Source organism: Giraffa tippelskirchi, chromosome 10, assembly GCF_054371585.1.
Source record: "Giraffa tippelskirchi isolate mGirTip1 chromosome 10, T2T-mGirTip1v1.2.pri, whole genome shotgun sequence".
Lineage (NCBI taxonomy): Eukaryota > Metazoa > Chordata > Mammalia > Artiodactyla > Giraffidae > Giraffa > Giraffa tippelskirchi.
Genome location: NC_137284.1, coordinates 136020627 through 136041803, shown reverse-complemented (window position 1 = coordinate 136041803; position 21177 = coordinate 136020627). Strand labels below are relative to the sequence as shown.

General features: G+C 49.1%; 2 long non-coding RNA genes across 2 annotated transcripts in view; one reads left to right on the top strand and one right to left on the bottom strand.

Annotated features, from left to right (window-relative positions):
- Positions 1 to 16060, bottom strand: part of LOC145522534 (uncharacterized) — a 26074-nt gene extending 10014 nt beyond the window's left edge. The window contains exons 1-5 of the long non-coding RNA XR_014066018.1: positions 15679 to 16060; positions 13050 to 13548; positions 12628 to 12766; positions 11968 to 12483; positions 8261 to 8493 (exon numbers count right to left, since the gene is read on the bottom strand). This is a non-coding gene — a long non-coding RNA (uncharacterized LOC145522534). The remainder of the gene's footprint in view (positions 1 to 8260; positions 8494 to 11967; positions 12484 to 12627; positions 12767 to 13049; positions 13549 to 15678) is intronic.
- Positions 15889 to 21177, top strand: LOC145522535 (uncharacterized). Its single transcript, XR_014066019.1, has 3 exons — positions 15889 to 16058; positions 19122 to 19239; positions 20884 to 21177. It is a non-coding gene; the product is annotated as an uncharacterized LOC145522535 (long non-coding RNA).

Sequence of the window (21177 nt, the reverse complement as noted above, 5' to 3'; positions counted from 1 at the left end):
GAGATCCAACCAGTCTATCCTAAAGGAGATCAGTCCTGAATATTTATTGGAAGGACTGATGCTGAAGCTGAAACTCCAATACTTTGGTCACTTGATGTGAAGAACTGACTCCTTGGAAAAGGCCCTGATGCTGGGAAAGATTGAAGGCAGGAGGAGAAGGGAACGACAGAGGATGAGATGGCTGAATGGCATCACCGACTCAATGGACATGAGTTTGAGTAAACTCCGGGAGTTGGTGATGGACAGGGAGGCCTGGCGTGCTGCAGTCCCTGGGGTCGCAAAGAGTAGGACACGACTGAGCAACTGAACTGAACTGATGAACAAGTAAGATTGTTCCAGAAGAATTTGCAAGAAAAGAGTTGAATAAAAGAATGCTATGTCATATTCGTGGTGAGAAGGCTCCACCTGGGACTTGGACACTTTTTATTAGGTTTATGCTAGATGCTTTAGAGTTCACGTTGCTATTAAGATGCCATCCCAGGACTTCCCTGGTGGTCTAGTGGTAAAGAATCTGCCTGCCAACGCAGGGAACACAGGTTCGATCCCTCGTCTGGGAAGATCCCACATGCTGCTGAGCAGCTAAACCCGTATGCCACAACTACTGAACACATGTCCTAGAGCCCATGCTCTGCAACAAGAGAAGCCACCACAATGAGAAGTCTGTGCCCTGCAACTAGAGAGTAGCGCCTGTTCTCCACAAGTACAGAAAGTCTGCGCAGCAAGGAAGACCCAGCACGGGGCAAAAATAAAGCAAGAAATAAAATTTTGTTTTTTTAAAAAAGATACCATCCCTGGGAGTATAGCACATCCTGTGTCCAAGAGCATAAAAACCACACAGTAACAACAGTAGAGAGGAAAAAAGCTCAGTATCATGTTGACATCATGGGCTCTTTGCACCAGCTTGGTTTGCATTCCTGTGAATTTACTTATTAGGCAAGACTAAAATTTCTATTACATTAAGTGTCCATTGTCTCTGTTACTCAAAGCTGATAGAAATCCCAGTTCAACTGCCAACCAGATTTTTTGTGAAACTTGACAAATTCTGAAATTCTAGCAAAAGGACAACATCCTTGAATTCTGGGCAGTGAAAAAAAAAGTAAGAAAGAGGAAAAGAGCAGTGCCCATAGAGAAAAGCAAAACTTTTCCCCAAGTTTCCCCCCAGATTCTGCTTGCTTCTGCGAGACAAGAGCTGGGTCCCATGGCGGCTCTATATGCAGAGGAGACAGGGAAATGTAGTTATACGTGAGTACATTGTTGCCATAAAAATATGCTCCAAATGAGTTAAAGACCTAACTGCAGAAAGAAGTTTTACAATTATTAGAATAAATTTTAGATCATCTTTTTTACTTTACAGCAGGGAAAGCTTATTTAAAGACCACAAAAAATCTACACATCAAATCATACAGGAAATTTCTACACAAAGGAAACTTTACAGATAAAATTTAAAATTTCTACAGGATACAAGATACCATAAACACATTTAAAAGTCAATCAACTTATTGATGGCAAACGTTTTAAATATATAGAAAAGGAATTAAAATCTAGCATTTGTAGAATATCTATAAATCAATAGAACAAAAGGGAAAACCACCCAATAGAGAACAAATGAACAATGGATATAAGTACACAGTTCACAGAAGAGAAAATAAAATGCTGATCAACAAATGATGTTCATTCCTGCAGTGATCAAGGAAATGTGAATCAAAACTCCACAGTGTTTTCAATCACCAGCTTGGAAAAAAATTTCTTTATAATATCAAGTGCTAGTGAGGGTGTGTGGAAGTGGGCATGCCCATATAACTGCTGGGCGAGGGGTGTGGATTGGTACAGCCACCCTGGAGAGTAGTGTGATAGTATCTATTTAAAATGGAGAATGGGGACTTCTCTGGTGGTTTGAAGTGAAGTGAAAGTCTCTCAGTCGTGTCTGACTCTTTGTGATCCCATGGACCATACAGACCATAGAATTCTCCAGGCCAGAATACTGGAGTGCCTAGCCTTTCCCTTATCCAGGGGATCTTCCCAACCCTGGGATCAAACCCAGGTCTCCCACGTTGCGGGCGGATTCTTTACCAGCTGAGCCACAAGGGAAGCCCTGGAATACTGGAGTGGGTAGCCTCTCCCTTCTCCAGCGGATCTTCCTGATCCAGGAATCGAACCAGGGTCTCCAGCATTGCAGGTGGATTCTTTACCAACTGAGCTATGTTTGCTGCTGCTGCTAAGTCACTTCAGTCGTGTCCGACTCTGTGCGACCCCACAGACGGCAGCCCGCCAGGCTCCCCCGTCCCTGGGATTCTCCAGGCAAGAACACTGGAGTGGGTTGCCATTTCCTTCTCCAATGCATGAAAGTGAAAAGTGAAAGTGAAGTCGCTCAGTCGTGTCTGACCCTTAGTGAACCCATGGACTGAAGCCTACCAGGCTCCTCTGTCCATAGGATTTTCCAGGCAAGAGTACTGGAGTGGGGTGCCATTTCCTTCTCCGTGAGCTATGTTTAGTGGCTAAGAATCCACGCTCCCAATACAGAGGAGGGATCTGGGCTCCATCCCTGGTCAGAGGACTAGATTCCACATTCCGCAACAAAGATCGATGTAACTAAGACCCAGTGCAGCCAAATGAATAAATAAATACAATGGAAAATGTTCATGTCCCATAACCAGTGATTTTGCTTCTGTGTCGGCACTAGAGAGACAGACACGTAAGGAAACGCTCCCACATGTGCACACAGGCATGCACAGGAATGATCTTTGAGGTAGATTTGAAATATCAAGTCATATACAGCAATAAAATGTGATATTTTCTTAGGATAGAAGACTACGTTGCAGCCGAAAGGAATGAACTATGTTTAAATGTGAAACTATGTTTAAATATGAAAAATATTACTAAGTGAAAAAGCCAGTTGCAGATGTAAGGGTTTCAGAATGTCACCCCCCAAATACGCCACTTTGGCATATTGATTGTTTTGAGTTAAAAGAACTTGAGAAGCAGCTGGTGTAAGAAGGACACTCTGACCCTCCTTTATCTCTCTGAAAAGCAGGAGATAAATCTCCCACGTGAAAGATACGTTCCCTGTACCAGGAGGGCAGAAGGCACCCTTATCACCAGAGATAGGGAATCTAGGGCTGAGAATGCTGTAAAAACAAACCGTGTTACTTCTTCAGCAATTTATGACCCCAAGTCCAAGCTCCTTTGTCTTGTCAGTTCTTCACAGGTTTATTGTTTCTTTGTCTAAAAGGTATAAAAGCTGCCTGCTCTGGTCATTTCTTTGAGTATCATATCTTTGTGGGGCTCCTATATGTATATAGGGATTCCCAGGTGGTGCTAGTGGTAAAGACTTCACCTGCCAATGTAGGAGATGCAAGAGACACAGATTCAATCCCTGGGTGGGGAAGATCCCCCAAAGGAGAGCATGGCAACCCACTTCAGTATTCTTGCCTGGAGAAGCCCGTGGACAGAGGAGCCTGGCAGGCTACAGGCCACAGGGTTGCCAAGAGTCAGACACGACTGAAGCAACTTAGCATGCACATATGTGTGTGTGTGTATACATATATATTATTTGTTTTGTTTTTGTTTTTTGGCCATGCTGTGTGGTATGCAGGATCTTAGTTCCTCAATTAAGATTGAACCTGTACCTCCTGCAGTAGAGGCACCAAGTCTTAACCACTGGACCACCAGAGAAGTCCCACATTTATATACTTTTAAAAACACTCTTCCATTTTTGTGTGTGTGTGGTCTCTCTAACGGAGTAGAAAAAAAATTCTTAATCTTAAGGACCCACACCCAAATCGTGATAGTGGCTCACTCTGGACATGGGAAGGAACAGAAGAGCTGGGTCAGTGGAGACTTTCAATTTATTTTAATAATTTTTAAGGTCACTAGGTTCGTGTACTGGCTTGTAACTGAAATGAACTCAAATTCTAAATAATAAAAAATATTCCTGTATATCAGATTGGTTTGCTTATTGTCCACAGCATTTTGTGAATGATTGTATTCACTGAGTTCAGTACAGTCGCTCAGTCATGTCTGACTCTTTGCGACCCCATGGACCGCAGCACGCCAGGCCTCCCTGTCCATCACCAACTCTCGGAGCCCACCCAAACTCATGTTCATTGAGTCAGTGATGCCATCCAACCATCTCACCCTCTGTCGTTCCCTTCTCCTCCTGCCTTCAATCTTTCCCAGCATCAAGGTCTTTTCAAATGAGTCAGCTCTTTGCATCAGGTGGCCAAAATATTGGACTTTCAGCTTCAACATCAGTCCTTCCAATGAATATTCAGGACTGATCTCCTTTAGGATGGACTGGTTGGATCTCCTTGCAGTCCAAGGGACTCTCAAGAGTCTTCTCTGACACCACAGTTCAAAAGCATCAATTTTTTGGCGCTCAGCTTTCTTTATAGTCCAACTGTCACATCCATACATGACTACTGGAAAAACCATAGCCTTGACTAGTGGATCTTTGTTGACAAAGTAATGTCTCTGCTTTTTAATATGCTATCTAGGTTGGTCATAGCTTTTCTTCCAAGGAGTAAGCATCTTTTAATTTCATGGCTGCAGTCACCATCTGCAGTGATTTTGGAGCCCAGAAAAATAAAGTCTGACACTGTTTCCACTGTTTCCCCATCTATCTGTCAAGAAGTGATGGGACCGGATGCCATGATCTTAGTTTTCTGAATGTTGAGCTTTAAGCCAACTTTTTCACTCTCCTCTCTCACTTTCATCAAGAGGCTCTTTAGTTCTTCTTCACTTTCTGCCATAAGGGTGGTGTCATCTGCATATCTGAGGTTATTGATATTTCTCCCGACAATCTTGATTCCAGCTTGTGTTCCTCCAGCCCAGTGTTTCTCATGATGTGTTCTGCATATAAGTTAAATAAGCAGGGTGACAATATACAGCCTTGACATACTCCTTTTCCTATTTGGAACCAGTCTGTTATTCTATGTCTAGTTCTAACGGTTGCTTCCTGATCTGCATACAGATTTCTCAAGAGGCAGGTCAGGTGGTCTGGTATTTCCACCTCTTCAAGAATTTTCCACAGTTTATTGTGATCCACACAGTCAAAGGCTTTGATATAGTCAACAGAGCAGAGATAGATGTTTTTCTGGAACTCTCCTACTTTTTCTATGATCCACCAGATATTGGCAATTTGATCTCTGATTCCTCTGCCTTTTCTAAAACCAGCTTGAACATCTGGAAGTTCACAGTTCATGTATTGTTGAAGCCTGGATTGGAGAATTTTGAACATTACTAAGTGTGAGACGAGTGCAATTTTTCAGTAGTTTGAGCATTCTTTGGCATTGCCTTTCTTTGAGAATGATTGTATTCAGTTGATAGCAAACCCATATGGGTCTCAGGCTGATGGTTTTCAGTGAATCCTTGTGCTGTCTTCACAAAAGGCTCCTCCCAGCTCTCCCTCCGCACAAGGGCTGGGCCTATGTCTGCCCAGAGTAGACATAGCTGGGAAACAGGATCCTTGGACATCCTGACGTGACAAGGCCTGTTTTAAGAGGCTACATAGCCTCTGGCTGCCCACAGGATCTTATATTTTCCTAAGCTGTCCTGATTTCCACAGTTCACACAGATTCTCTCTGTCGGTGATCTCCAGGGTTACTTGCTGTGTCTGGCAACTGAGACAATGGAGCTCTGATTGGAAGTGTGGGAGCTGGAGGCCCTGCCTGGATGGTTGGATTCATAGCCACTGTGCCCTGGGTTCCCAATTCCCTGGCAGTCTGTTCGGTACTAGACACCCTAAGTCTGTAGCATCTCTTTCCTGCTACTGCTTCCACAGTGGGGGCTCCAGTTGGGCTTGGGATGATGGCACCATCTCTGCCCCATGTGCTAGGCCTGCTTTGCTGCCAGCTCGAAGGGGTCAGGGACCCTCACTGTGGGTTTCATGGGCTCCTGAGCTACCTGGGGGCCCTGGCAGCCAACGTGGTGGTTGCAGTGCCTGGCATCGGGATCCCCACTCCCTGAGTCTGCATTATCCCCAGAATCTTCACAGCTGTTCATCCCAGCCAGGAGCACAGGCCACCAAGGACCACTGTCCTCTCTGTGAGAAGCGGACCATGCTTGGGCCCCTCATTTGTCTCTAGCTCCAGGGACAACCTGACACACCCAAGAGGTATTTGTTGTCTGATGAAATGAGGAAAGGGGGAGTGAGAGGAAGGGGTGCTGCACACATGGATGCCCCTGGCAGAATGAAAGTCACATGGAGCAAGAGAAGCTCTGTTAATCATCTCTAGCTCCTAATTCTCCCCACTGCTCAGCGAGGTAAACTGAGAGCAGGGGCCTGCCCCAGTGTGAGAGTCAGAGACTGGAGCCGGGGACCCCCTGGCTACCTTCAATCCCACCCATTCCCTGCATCCTCCCATGCTCGGTCATGTGACCATGGAGCACAGCAGAGAACACCCACCCACCCCCTAAATTGGGCCCTAGGCCTGAGCACTGAGGGGAATCAGGATTTGCCTCCCTCCACCCCCAAACCCAGCCCTCCCATCCTCCTTCCTCTGAGTCCATCCCTAGTGGGCTTAATTAACTTCAAGAGACACTGATAGCCCTGGGTGATGGGAGCTATAAAATTGCAAAGTCTGATTAAAAATAACAATGAGAAGGCCTATTGCCCATTAGCCTGTGACTGAGCCCTTTAGGAAAGTTAATTAATTAATCATCTTCCTTGAAGCCTAGGGAGGGGGCAAGGGTTATCTGCACCCTTTAAAGAGGGGAAGCAGGCGGGGCTTGGCTTGACTCATTCAGCATCCTTCTAGATGCTGGATCTCCAGTAGAGAGCTCAGGACAGCCCTCGGAAATCACCCCTCGGGAATCACCCCTCGGGGGCGGGGGGAGTGTTCCTCTTGACTCTGTGGCTTGCAGAGGTGTCTCCCCCTCCCCAGGCCTTAATTTCCTCATCTGTAAAATTCAGAGATTGGAATGCCTGCTTTCCTGGTCTCTTTCCAGCCTCAACTTTGGGGAAAACCCAGGTAGCCAGGGGGCCGCCTCTAACACCACCTCCCTGGGGAGCCTCGGGGCCCTGCTCCTAACCTGAGGTGAGACCTTGGTCGGTAACAGACCTTTGATGCTTTCATTTTTTGTTTTTTAAATTGTGATTTAAAAAAATACATAAATGTTAACATCCTAACCATGTTTAAGTGTACAGCACAGTGGTTTTAGGGGCTTCCCTGGTGGCTCAGTGGTAAAGAATCGCCTGCCAATGCAGGAGACACGGGAGATGTAGGTTCAGTCCCTGGTTTGGGAAGATCCCCTGGAGGAGGAAATGGCAACCCATTCCAGTATTCCTGCCTGGAAAATTCCATGGACAGAGGAGCCTGTTGGGCAAAAGTTCATAGGGTGTCAAAGAGTTGAACACGACTGAGCAACCAAACAACAACACAGTGGTTTTAAGGACATTTATGCTGTTGTGCCATCCATTTCTAGAACTTCCTTATCTTGCAAATCTGAATCCATGCACTCAGGAAAGAATAATTCCCTATACCCACCTCCAGCTGCCTGGCAACCACTCTCTGTTTCTATAAATTTCACTGGTCTAAGTATCTCAGGAGTGGAATCATTCAGTATTTGTCCTTTTTGACTGGCTTTCACCTACCATAACCTTCGAGGTTCATCTATGTTGTAAATACCCTCGATTTTGTTGTTGGGATCTTCCTATCTTCTAGGATTCCAGCCTGGGGTGTCTGGGGGTGGGAGGTGCAGAGGGGTAAGGGAGGCTGGTTCTCACTCAGGTACTGCCAGGCCTTGTGCCCGGAAGAACCAGGATAAAGGGGCACAGCCTCTGGGCATGTCAGTTTTACTTAATGGTAAATACTGGAAAACATTACACATTAAAATAAACATGAGTTTACCATGAGACAGAATGCAAAATGCACATGAATTTTTCACTCAGAACCAAGACTTGAAAGAAACTCTCTACTTGTGGCAAATTTTCTTCTAACCTTGGACCCTGGGGCAGTAGAATTTGATGGGACGCTGAAGGAACTCAAGCCCATGAGCCCTGGGCCTGGCCTGGACTCTGGTTTGTTTTGGTCTGAAGTGCCTGTGGTGGCCTGGGAGACAAGGAACAGCTGAAGGGCCTGTGCCTTGCAGAGTAGCTGGGCTCCATCACATCCCAGGCTAAGTTAGGCCTTAGAAACCCAGGGAGTGAAGCTTATTGCAGACCTGGTATTGTTCTAAGTCCCTCTGCTGCTAATCAGAGATGCATCTCCTCCAGTGAGGGGACCTGGAGCTGGGGATCATTAGTCTTGGATACAAGTCTCACCTTTGTTGCTTAGTTCCTAAGTTTTGTCCAACTTTTTTGCGACCCCATGGACTGTAGCTCCCCAGGCTCCTCTGTCACTGGGATTTCCCAAGCAAGAAGATTGGAGTGAGTTGCCATTTCCTTCTCCAGGGGATCTTCCCAGCTCAGGGCTTCAACCCACATCTCCAGCTTGGCAGGTGGATGCTTTACCACTGAGCCACCAGGGGAGCCCAAGTCTCGCCTTTACCTGGTACCTAATGGTGGAAACAGACAGGATGAAGGAAACAGGGGTGGGCGTGGCCAGCCTTGCGCCTCTGACTTCTTGGGCTCCTCCAGCACCTCCCTCAACCAGGAGGAGTTGCCAGAAGAAGCAGCCCCGGCAGGGCAGGTGGGCAGCCAGGGCCACCCTGCTTGGCTGCCAGGAAGCGCTAGAATCCACCCCAAGGCCATCTCTTCTGCAGCCTGAGTGCTTCCACAATAATTTGGCCTGAGAGATGAGCACCAGAAAGTTGCCCATTTAATTTAATTTATTTCAATTTAATTTTAATTTAAGCTATTCTGCATTTGCTTCCCCAGCTATCTTTTTCACTCCCAGGGTTGTTAAATTATTGCAGCTGGTGAAGAAAAGGAAGATGAAAAACAGAGAGCCTAGAGGAGCCCAGCCCCTATCTGAGACCCTCCCTCTCCCCTTCCTGCACCCCACAAAATGCCCTGTGTGTCTCTTGGGGATCCTCCAGGGCAGACTGAGGTGGGGGTCAGGGACTGGCACCCCTGATGGACCCAGAGCCCCCTTTTCTACCGCAGAGTGAGAGCAGTAACAATAGTAACAATTTGCTGAGTGTCAGCTATGTGCCACCCATCTTACTTTTCGTTAATTCCTCCCCACACCCTGCTGGGAAAGAGCATCTTTCTCATCTCTCAGATGAGCCACCCAAGGCTCAGAGGCCAAGTTGTTTCAGACAAAGAGGCACAGCACAGAAGCTGGCTGTGTGTCCTTGCACGTGTGAATTGCCCTCTCTGAACCTCAGTTCCCAAATGGCAAAATGAAGGGAAGAAGTGAGGTGGAGTCACTCAGTCATGTCTGACTGTTTGTGATCCCATGGCCTGTAGCCTGCCAGGCTCCTCCATCCATGGGATTTTCCAGGCAAGTACACTGGAGTGGGTTGCCATTTTCTTCTCCAGGGGATCTTCCCGACCCAGGGATCGAATCCCGGTCTCCTACATTGCAGGCAGATTCTTTACCATCTTAGCCATCAGGGAAGCCCTGATGGCAAACATGGGGTGGTAATAATCATTCCTAAAAGAGTTTCACAGGTATACTGGCTTCAAAAACTTAAATAATTGCAAAGAAGTTATCAGAAAGACTGGATGTAAAATGTGAAATGTTAGGAAGATTGTTCTTTTAGTATTAAAAGCAATTTCTGCATTGGAGGGTGGAAACCTGGCTTTGTCTTTGGGACCAGAGGTCCCTGTGTTCTTCAGTGAGCCCTTGGGGAAGTCCTGTAATCATGTGGGTGAGACAACAGCCTGCTCCCTGTTGGAGGGTCAGGTGGGTGGTGTCTTGATGACCCAAAGACCTAACCCGATGGAGGCTTGATCCGAGGATTGGTCCTCCCTCGTTTCATCTTTGGAAGAACCTGCCCTTGCAGAGGCAAAGAGATTTTTTTTTTTAAATCTATAACCTAGAAGATATCTTTGTTTCTGTCCAAAGTCTCCAGGCCTTTGCACCAGCTTCTTCCTCTGCCCAGAACACCTTTCCCAGCATTCACATGGTAAGCTCTCTCCTGTACTTCAGGATTCTACTTAAATGTCACCTTCTCAGTGAGACCTTTACTGTCCATCATATTTAAAATGGTAGCCTCACTCCCCTCCTCCACAATCTCCACCTTTACCCTTGGATTAGCGCCCAGCCCCCGACCTTGCACTGGGCACCTTCTAATACACTGTATTATATATTGATGCAGCATCTTGTGTGTCCCCTCCACTAGAATACAAAGGCCATGAGGGCAGGGATTTTACCTGTTTAGTTTACTGCTGAATCACCAGAGCCTAGAATACTGCCCAGCACTACCTAGTAGATGCTCCACAATAAGCAACTGAATTAAACAGAAGCATCTGCTGGACTTCCCTGGTAGTCCAGTGGCTAAGAATCTGCCTTCCAATGAAGGGGACGTGGGCTCAGTCCCTGGCCAGGGAACTAAGATCTCACATGCCGTGGAGCAACTAAGCCCATATACTGCAACTACCGAGCCTGCGAGCTTCAGAGTCCATGAGCCACACCTAGAAGATGACTGCTAGCCACAAGAAAGAGCCTGAATGTCTTAAAAAAGACCCAGCACAGCCAAAAAACCCTGAAAAACCTAGAAACAAAAAACAGAAGCATTTGCTCATTGGAGATGAGGAGCAGAAATGGGGATGTGATTGGGGGAGGAGGTGGGCAGGCCCAATGCTCTCCACCTCACACCTCTCCACCTCTTGAAGGAAAGACCTAGATCAGAACCAGGATGGGCTTCACCAGCTCACCTGGGATGGATGGTTGGTGACCACATGCAGGAAAGTAACTGCACAGATCAGGCTCTGGCAAAATGCGGCTGGACTGTCAGGATGGTCTTGTCAGGACAAGGCTAACCACAGCCTTCTCAGGTTGCCTGTAAAAGGTATGGCTGGTCCCATAGGAAACAAGGCAGGTCTGAGAGTGGGGTGGTTTCTGTTGAGTCAAACCTAGCTCTGCATGGAACATTTTTAGGGTGGCAGAGAGCTGGTCTCTGCAATATGGGGCATAGTCAGGGAGCTAGCCCACCCTGAGCAGGTTAGAGTCTGTGGGCACCAAGGAGAGCCACTTTTAATGGCAGTTGGCAAGTCTTTCCAGATTTCAGAGGAAGAGTCATAGGGGAGAAGAGTGACCCTGTCCTAAGGCTGGGGTGAGGTCCTCAGCCACAGTCACCAGTGGGGGCCTAGAGATGCAGAAGAGCAGAGACTGGACCGAGAGGCAGCAATGCGTCAGAAGCCATGTGAGAACTGAGCCGAGACACCCAGGGTGGCCTTTTCCAGAACGAATGTGTGCAACATGTGTTGGCTGGATCTTTTAAGAATATCCAATTCTGATTAAAAAAAAAAATTGACTATCAAAGCAAACAGCTGGTGAAATATTTTAAAGTATACAGAATCTGTGTATGTGAATAGGGAGACAAAGAATGGAACAAACTAGAGTATTACTGTTAGATAAAGATTAAAAAAAAACAGTTAGGCATGGATATCCATGATACACTAAATATCTATGACACTCCCAACATGCTCAATATTCACAGGGTCTTAAACTGGCCACCCGTTGGCAACACTCATTCTGGCTCCATGTGTGTATGCCCAGGAAAATTAGTAAATTCAAATCACCCAGATGCTAACTTCTATTAACTCCTACTGTGGAAAATACCTTTAATAATCTAAATAAAGTGCCAAGTGGGCTTGAATCTTTAGAAAAAAAAAATGAATAGCTTCTCCCCAGGCTAATTGGTACAGGCCCTGCCTCTGCACATCTCTGATAGAGTAAGCATCGGTGCCAGGCACCGCCATGCACAGAGCCTCTTGGCTCACCTGACCCATCCTCCCATCACCATCAGTGACAAGGCTGCTGCAGCAGGGGGAAGCGGGACATGTGGACATGGGCAGTCAGGACTCAGCACTGTGCTGCTGGCACCCGCGGGCACCCCAGCCTAAGCATGCTGACTCACCCAGCTCTTTGCCCTTGCTTCTCATGGGGCGTTTTTAATTGATTTAATAAGCCATGTGATTTGAGAATCTTCATCCGGTCTGTGAGCCTTTCTGTCCTGTGAGCTCTGGGAAGCTAGTCTGGCTGCACGCAGAGGTAATTTCCCGCGTGACATTTCGACACAGAGTAACTCTGGGACACTCCCTGATATATCTGGGGGAGGGAGGGCTTTGGGGAGCTCAGGTCATGAAAAGTCTACGAGGGGTGGCCAACTGCCGTTTCTGGGATGGCCGCAAGGCTATCTGCCCTCCCAGATGAGGTGGGGGATTCACGACCCCGCCCTTGACCCCTAGTGCCCCTTGTGGCAGGCGAGGCTGCAAGATGGTGTTGGGCAAGAACGGTGGGAGTGACGTTATGTGGCTTCCAAGGCTGGGTCAGAAAGAACGATGAAGCTTCTGCTTCACTGGCTGAACTGAGTTCTTACTCTGGAAGCCCTCAGCTGCCACAGGAGTAGTCTGACTGCCTGGAGGCTGCCGTGCTGTTAAAAAAAAAGCCCAAACTGACTCACGAGCAGAAAGGCCACAGAGAAAGGCCACGTGTGGGTGCTGACGGAGATCCCAGCCTCTGCCAGCATCCACCGCCAGACACGGGAGCCAGTGAGCCTCGGAGCCCCAGGCCCTACCATCCATGTCTGAGGAGGTCAGGACACTCCAGCTGCATTGTCCCTGGTGCTGCCCTGCGTCTGTCTTCCAGGGTCCCCTCCCTGCCAGCCCAGTACCGCAGGCAGGAGGGAGGGCTCACGTCCTTGGCAATGTCCATTCCTGAAAGTGAAAGTGCAAGTCGCTCAGTCGTGTCCGACTCTTTGTGACCCCATGGACTATGCAGTCCATGGAATTCTCCAGCCCAGAATACTGGAGTGGGTAGCCTTTCCCTTCTCCTGGGGATCTTCCCAACCCAGGGATCTAACCCAGGTCTCCCACATTGAAGGCAGATTCTTTACTCACTGATCCACCAGGGAAGCTCCATTCCTGAGTGGATTCCTGAGCCAATGCTGCCCCTGCAGCTCCTGCCTGGCCAGCACCCCGAGGCACTCATGGTACTTACCTGGAGCATTACCTGTGCTGGTCAGAAAGTGGCTTTTCGTGACCCATCTCCGACCCCACGCGTTCCCCAGCCAGCCTGTCTCCCCTCAAGGTTGGTGATGATGCTGCGGCTGCTGAATGGGGGAGCCGAGGTCTCTACAGGGCACTGGCCCCTGCTTGGAGCCCACACGCTGTTTCCTATCGATCCATCTCTCCAGGTCCTTCTCTTTGCTTTTCTTCAAAATAATCTTAAAAAGAGCAGCTTCCAGCCCCATCTCTGGCCTCTCATTTGCTCTCAGCTCCATGTGCATCCTTGGTTTCAGTCCATTTAGTTTACCTCAGGGTGTCTCACTTGTCCCTGTTCCCTGCCTGCACCCTGAACCCCCGCCCCAAGTCACTTGGCGGGGGGGGGGGGGGGATTCTACTGAGCACCACGCAGAGAAAACTGCTTCATGGCACACCGTGGGGACTTGCCGCATGTCCACCTTCCCAGTTCTGGGCCAAAGAGATTCTCCGAGGCCCTGTGAGGAGTAGAGGCAGCAAAAGAGAGGGGTTACAAACATGGCCAGGTCCAAACTCAACCTCGCGGCTCACCAGCTGCGTGATCTCGGATAAGTTTCTCTCTGCGCTTCAGCCTCCTCTTCTGCAAAATGGAGTATAATGGAACCTACATCACAGGGAGAATGAGCAAATGCATGTGAAGGACTTGGAACAGGGCTTAGCACATAGTGAATGCTCTGTATTTGCTATTATTATTATTATGCTGGTCTCTGGGCTGCCAGTGGTGGAGTGTAGATGGGGCTGGAGGTTTCTGCTTCTGTTGGAGGGGTCTACGAGCTTGGAATTCTTTCTAGAAGAGGAGAGAGTTACCCTACCTTCAAATTTACCATGAACAACCCTCCTCCTGTACCTTCACCTCCACCATGTATCCCATCCAAGCCTTTCTCTTTCATAGCTCTGGTCCTGCTGGGAAAGGAAGATGGTGGTCCCCCCATTGCCGGATGGGGACATGGTGATGTGGTGATGGGCGGTGGCCTGCTCCAGGCCACAGTCAGGTCAGCTCAGGCCTCTGTTCTCCGCTGTCCTGCCCACCATCCTTTCTGCCATCAGCCCATCTCCTGCAGCGGCCACAGTGGGGGTAGGAATCCTGGGAGCTCTGAGTCCTCTGTTCACGCCAGCCCCCGAGCCTGAAGACGCCAGATGTCTGCAGGACTTGATTCCTCCCCCGCCCCCTATTTCTGGCTTTGGGGTGTTGGGAGCCCTGGGAAATGGCAGCCCGGGAGGGAGTGTCTCCGTTTGAGGACCATTTCCAGCCGAGCCTGGAAGGAGGCTCTGGTGAGCTCCCGCCCCTCCTGACATGAGGGAACAGCTGCTGTGGGGGCAATGAGACAGTTGCAGATTCCACATGGCGGGGTGGGGGGGTGAGGTTTGGAGCAGGGCGCCCGAGATGCCTCCATCCACCCTAGTCTCCATTTATCTAAGCCCTTGCCATCCTTCCAGCCCTTCTCAGGTATTCCCTGGAAGATTCTGGTGTCCCTTCCTTGTGGGATCTTCTGCTGGGCAGCTTTGAGAGTCCTGTCAGTACCTGATGCGCTGACTTGCTTGGCTATTTCCGGTGTCTGTCTGGCTACCCCAGCCAGACTGGAAGCTTCCAGAATGCAGGGGCTTTGCCAGAGTCCTCTGCTTTCTGGGGTGTGGTACAATGACTGTCTGCTGATGTGACAAACAAGGAGGTGACACGGAGACTTCAACACTCTTGTCCATCTCGAGAAGCTAGGGGTCCTGGTAGCGGGGTCAACAATGACTCACATGAGCCAGAAAGGTGAAGTCATCACCGTCAGCACCACCTCCATCCCTTGCTTTCATCGGCCTCTGCCTTTCTGAGCTGTGACTTACTCTCTCTCCGCGGTGAGAGGTCCATGACAGGAGCTGGAGACACGCTCAGTTCTTCTGACGGAAGGCAGGGCACAGGCTGCTGTCAGCCGCTCATAAAACATCAAAGTTCAAGGGGAACCACGGACAATGACAGAGAAAAGCTGTCTCTCTCCTTCTGTGGAGTCCTCTTGACAGATACAGCGTCTGCTGTGTGGAACCAGGCAGAGGGCCAGCAAGCCGGACCAGCAATGAGGGACAGATGACAATCATTTATAATTAGTCAAATTCAAGTCATCAACCTCGAGTTGTCAAACCTGAGGAGCCGTTGCCACCTGCTACGCTCTGAGCTTGGCGTCTACCCACTTGTTCCTCACAACAACCCCATGAGACAGAGTCTATCGTCATCCCTATTTTATAGATGATGAAAATGAGTCACTTGCCCAGAGACACACACATAGCAGCAAGTGGCAGAACCAGGACTTGAACCTGGGAGGTCTGACTCTCTATCACCACATTAACAGTAAAGTGAAAGTGAAAGTGAAGTCGCTCAGTCGTGTCCAACTCTTTGCAATCCCATGGACTGTAGCCCACCAGGCTCCTCTGTCCATGGGATTTTCCAGGCAAGAATACTGGAGTGGGTTGCTGTTTCCTTCTCCAGGGGATCTTCCCAACCCAGGGATCAAACCCGGGGTCCCTCACATTGTAGGCAGACGCTTTACCATCTGAGCCACCAGGGAACAGTAAGCTTAACCTAACAGTAGCATTCTGTCACTCACCCTGCCTATGGAATAGCTCTCTGCCAAGGCTACATGCTCAGTCCCATACTGCTCCAGTCTCTCTGGACCCAGTTGTCTCAGTCAGCTCTTGGCATAATGAAGCTGTGTAACAAAGCACTTTAAAAAACCTCAGTGACTTGCAACAGAAGTCATTTATGACCTGGGTCTATAGGTTATTGACTTCCCAGGTGGCACAGTGGTCAAGAATCCACTTGCCAATGTGGGAGATGGAAGAGATTCAGGTTCAGTCTCTGGGTTGGGAAGTTCCCCTGGAGTAGGAAATGGCAGCCTACTTCATTATTCTCGCCTGGAAAATTCTATGGACAGAGGTGCCTGGCAGGCTGCAGACCATGGAGTCGCAAAGAGGTGGACATGACTGAGTGAGCACACTTGCATGCTAGGTTACTGCAGTTTGGCTGCATGTATTAGATGCCTATTATGTGCCAGGCACTGTTCTTGATTGGGACCTTAGCATCTAGCCATTTGGCAGGGAAGATACACAGAGAGTCACTGTAATGAGAAATGGAGGCACTGTGATAGAAGCTGTCCAAAGTGACAGAAAGAGAAGTAACCAATTTTCCTCGGGGATGAATTGAGAATAAAGGTAACATGTGAGCTGGGCTTTAGAATGGTAGTAGGATATCAAGAGACAGTGAAAGTGGAAAGGAATGTTCTGGAAAGTGGGAACTGCCTTTAGTAGAGGCACAGGGAGATGAAGCGACCAAGGTGTTTAGTTTCCTGAGGAGCAAGATGCGTGGGTGAAGGATTAGGTCAGCTCCAGACAGAGAAGGATTAGGCCAAGCTGTTCGAGAAGCCCTTGACATTTTTTTAGGCTGTAGAGTGGACTTAGAGAGGACAGGAAGTTAAAGGCAGGAAAATGCTAGAAGAGTTTGGCAGTTCTCCAAGTAAGACATTTGGGGGAACCCAGGGTCAGCTGGAGCCAGTGCTGGGTGAGTGGGAGCATGGTCCCAAGGTGGGAGGGGAAAGAGGGGCTCTATGTAGTGTGTGATGAGAGGAGACATAAGGAATATTTCTGTGGGGCTCTCCTTTCCCCTCCATTTCAAAACACACATTATTGAAATGCGTTTAATCAGTGGCAGCATCACTGAGATAAATCCATATCCCAGCCCCTGACCCCACAGGGATGGTTTGCAGAACCCTCATTCACCCAATTCCTTGTTAAAATGTTTATTCTTTGCCTGAAAATAAAACAGCAGCTCATTCTTTAGAGGCACAGGAGTACAGGCTGGACCCTGCTGGAGGCTCTTAGAAGAGCCTGGTGCCCAGTGCTCACTCAGTGCAGACAGACTGGCTGCAGGACCTTTATCGCCGGAGGACTCCTTAGGTGCCCAGCTCTGACATGGGTGCTCAGAAGGTGATGGCTGGAGGCTCAGAGCTGTTGAAGAGCCATCTAGGATTCCCTGGGAGCCCCTGGAGCCCAGAACCTCCCACCTTCTCTTTCTCACCCCTCTGCCTGTTCTCCCCCTCTCAGTCACCGTCCCCATCAGCTGTGTGGGGGGGACAGACAGCTATGTGGAGGTTGGAAACCCACCTCCCAGCGGCAGGAAAGGAGGGCGTGGCTGCTGCGGGGAGAGGCAGCTAATTTTCAGCCTATTTACTGGCTGGGGCTCTGTAGCTCCTGCCTCTCTCGAAGGAGGCTGTTCTTTCTCCCCACCAGCGCTGGGAACTGGTTGATTTTCCAGGCAGTGACCTCAGCACTACCCGCTGCAGTAGGCAGGCCCCGGGCAGACTGCTGTGTGTCTATTATTTTTGATCGCCCGTTTTATGGGGCATGAAATCACCGCGGGGAATGTGGGGTACGTGCTGCCCTCCTCTCCCCTGGCTGAAGCCAAGGAGTGGCAGCAGGGTGGGGCCAGCCGGGGGTCCCGGGGTGGGCACCACGCAGCAAGGGCATCAGCTGGCAGGCAGGGCGACGGCTGGTGCTGTGTGGGTCCAGCCCTTCATGGCCAAGAAGGGCTGAGGTGACTTGGAGCCTCAGTTTCCCGTTTCTGCCAAGTCCACAGGGCCTCGTGTTCCCTCTAAGGGAAAGTTCTGGGGGAAGTCCTAGCTTCTTCTAGCTCCTGGTGGCTGCCAGCGCTCCCCGGTTTGTGCTGGTGTAGCTCCAATCTCTGCTCGCTGAAGGGCAGCCCCAAAATATGCCTGTAGAAGTTCAGGACATGTCACTCTAAACATACCTCTCTGCGGTATTGATTACTTTAAACTGTAGGCAACTGAGAAACAGCAAATGCAGGAAAAGGCTTTCCCTGAACTCCCTTCATCTGCCTAAAGACAGAGCCTCCCAAAGAAGCTCTGTTGTCATCAACCCCCTCTCCAAGGGTTTCATCAACCAAGGGGGACTGACTCTCATCACAGGAGCGGAAGCTAGAAGTGACATGACAGGCAGACAGACTGTGTCACAAACAACCATACTCCTGTCTCTTCTTCTGAGGCCCCTTTCATCTTTCCTAAATATTATTTGACCTCCCTGCTGCCCTTTCTGGAGAAGGAAATGGCAACCCACTTCAGTATTCTTGCCTGGAGAATCCCAGGGACGGTGGAGCCTGGTGGGCTGCCGTCTACGGGGTCGCACAGAGTTGGACACGACTGAAGCGACTTAGCAGCAGCAGCAGCAGCAGCTGCCCTTTCCCATTAAGTGGTATTTAATCCTGAATTCTAAAACCGCCTCAGGGGAGTTACTCATTTCCCCCTGGGTATCTCCCTTGTGTACACAAGGTGTTGTTGTTGTTGCTGTTGTTCAGTTGCTACGTCATATCTGACTCTTTGCGACCCCATGGACTGCAGCACACCAAGCTTCCCTGTACTTCACCATCTCCCGGAGTTTGCTCAAACTCATATCCATTGAATCAGTGATGCCGTCCTACCATCTCCTCCTCTGCCACCCCCTTCTTCTCCTGCCCTCATGAATATGAGGTGTACATCTTCGTAAACTTTCATTTGCTTTTCTCTTGTTAATCTGTCTTTGAAGACTCACAGACTTAGAAAATGAATTTATGGTTGCAGGTCAGGGGGAAGGATGGGGGAAGGGATATTTAGAGATGGACATATTTAGGGATGGGATGGACATGTACGCGCTGCTATATTTAAAATGGACAACTAACAAGGACCTACTGTATAGCACAGGGAACTCTGCTCAATGTTATGTGACACCCTGCATGGGAGAGGAGTTTGGGGAAGAATGGACACATATGACTGAGTCCTTCGATGTTTACCTGAAACTATCACAATATTGTTAATCGGCTATACCCCCATAGAAAATACAGTTTAAATTAAAAAAGAACAACACGATAAAATGTTAAAAATTCTGTCTTTGAGTGCAGGGCTCTCAGCTAAGAACTCAGAAGGGTGGAGGGAAGGTGCTTTTCCCCTCCCACACTGCCTTCTCCCTGTGTCTCTGTCTCAAATCTCCCTCTCCTTTCTCCTAGAAGGAGATTTAGGGCCCACCCTGAATCCAGATGATCTCATCCTGCAATTGCTCCTTAACTCAAGTACAAACTTAATGACATCTGCAAGGACTCTTTCCAGATAAGGTCACATTCACAGGTTTGTTGGGGATGGGGTTGGACTTGGACATACCCTCTGGGGGACACTATTCAATCCGCTGCAGCCAAGTCCTTGTGGAGATGTGTCTTAGTTTGCCGTGTGACAGGGTCACAGGGCACGTGGCTGCTAGATGAAGCTGTTTGTCCTTTGCTGGGCTGCCCACTTACCTCCTTGTCCTGGCACAAATGAGGAGTCTGGCCAGCGCCTGAGCCCTGAGTGTGGAGGAAAAGCTCACAGCAAGCCCTTCTCCTCCTCCCTGCTGGCACAAAAGCCAGAAAAAGTGGAGAGCCAGGAAGAAAGGGGATTGAATTAAAGAAATCTGAACCTTACAGAATGTGCAGTCCCCTGGAGGAGAAGGGGGAAAGAGAGAAAGGTGGGAAATAGGGAGACCTTCAGGCATACACCCATTGAGATGCTGCAAGCCTGGCCCTGCCCCAACTGGATGAGGTGGAAGTATGAACTGACACCTCGGGGTTGCTGGGCAGTTCCTGGCAAAACTCAGATGCTTGTCTTCACTCCTCTGGCCTCCATCTAGACCCTTAGACTGAGGTGCCCTCCATGGAGAGCCCAGCACCACCCCCACTCCCTACCAGTCTAGCATCCTACCCACTTTGAGTGGTTGCCCTTAGCAATCACACACCCCAGGAGCTCATTCTGCTCGTCAGAACACAGCCGCATATGGCTTGTTCCCTAAGGCCATCTTTTCTCAGCTTTTCAGGTGATAGGGAACTAATTCTATCAACAAATTCAAACCAGCTCAGGAGTTAATGACAGAAACTGTTAATGACTGCTAACAACAAAATGGGGTAGGGGGCATATTTTGCATTTTAGTGGAGAAGAGGCGGAGAAAGGAATCAAGGAATCCATAATGGTGGCTTGTTATCCCACCATAGGTGGTGAGCCATGTCCTTCTTTGAGAAACTTTATCAGCGCTCTGGACACTGTCCCCTGTGGCTGACCACACATGCAAGGCTGCTGTGGGGCCACCTCCAAGCAACCAGAGTGGCTCTCTGCCTGCATATTCCGACCACGTTGTGGACACTCCTGCCCAGAACAGGTCTTGTTGGACCAGTAGCTAGTCTCATAAATGCACCTCAGGATCGAGGTATTACCATTTCTTCTGATTTAGAAGATGGAGCAGGAACTTCCCTGGTGGTCCAGTGGCCAAGACTCCATGCTCCCAATGCAGGGGACCTGGGTTGGATCCCTGATATATGCATTCTCAGTCATGACTGACTCTGTGTGACCCTATGCACTGTAACCCATCAGGCTCCTCTGTCCATGGGATTCTCCAGGCAAGAATTACTGGAGTGGGGATTTCCTCCTCCAGGGGATCTTCCTGACCTGGGAATCCAACCCACATCTCCTGCATTGGAGAAGGATTCTTTACTGCTGAGCCATCAGAGAAACCCCTGGGTCCCCGGTTAGGGAACTATTAATAAATCCCACATGCCACAACTAAGAGTTTGCATGTTGCAATTGAAAGATCCTACATGCCAAAATGAAGACCCAGCACTTGCCTGCTAAATTGCTTAAGTCGTGTCCAACTCTTTATGACCCCATGGACTGTACCCCACCAGGCTCCTCTGTCCATGGGATTCTTCAGGTAAGAATACTGGAATGGGTTGCCATTCCCTCCTCCAGGGGAACTTCCTGACCCAAGGATCAAACCCACATCTCTGATGTCTTCTACAATGGCAGACGAATTCTTCACCACTAGTACCGCCTGGGAAACCCAGACTCAGCACAGCCAAGAAAAAAAAAAAAGAAAGAAAAAAGATGAAGCAGCCAAGTAACATGCCAGGTCACACAACAAAACTGCTTTGCTTCCAGCCCAGGTGTTCTGGCTCTAGTGTCCCTGCTGACTTCTATGATTTAGGGTGTTTATTTATCCCGTCAATGCCACTCCCTCTCTTTACAAAGCTAACTATTCTAAAA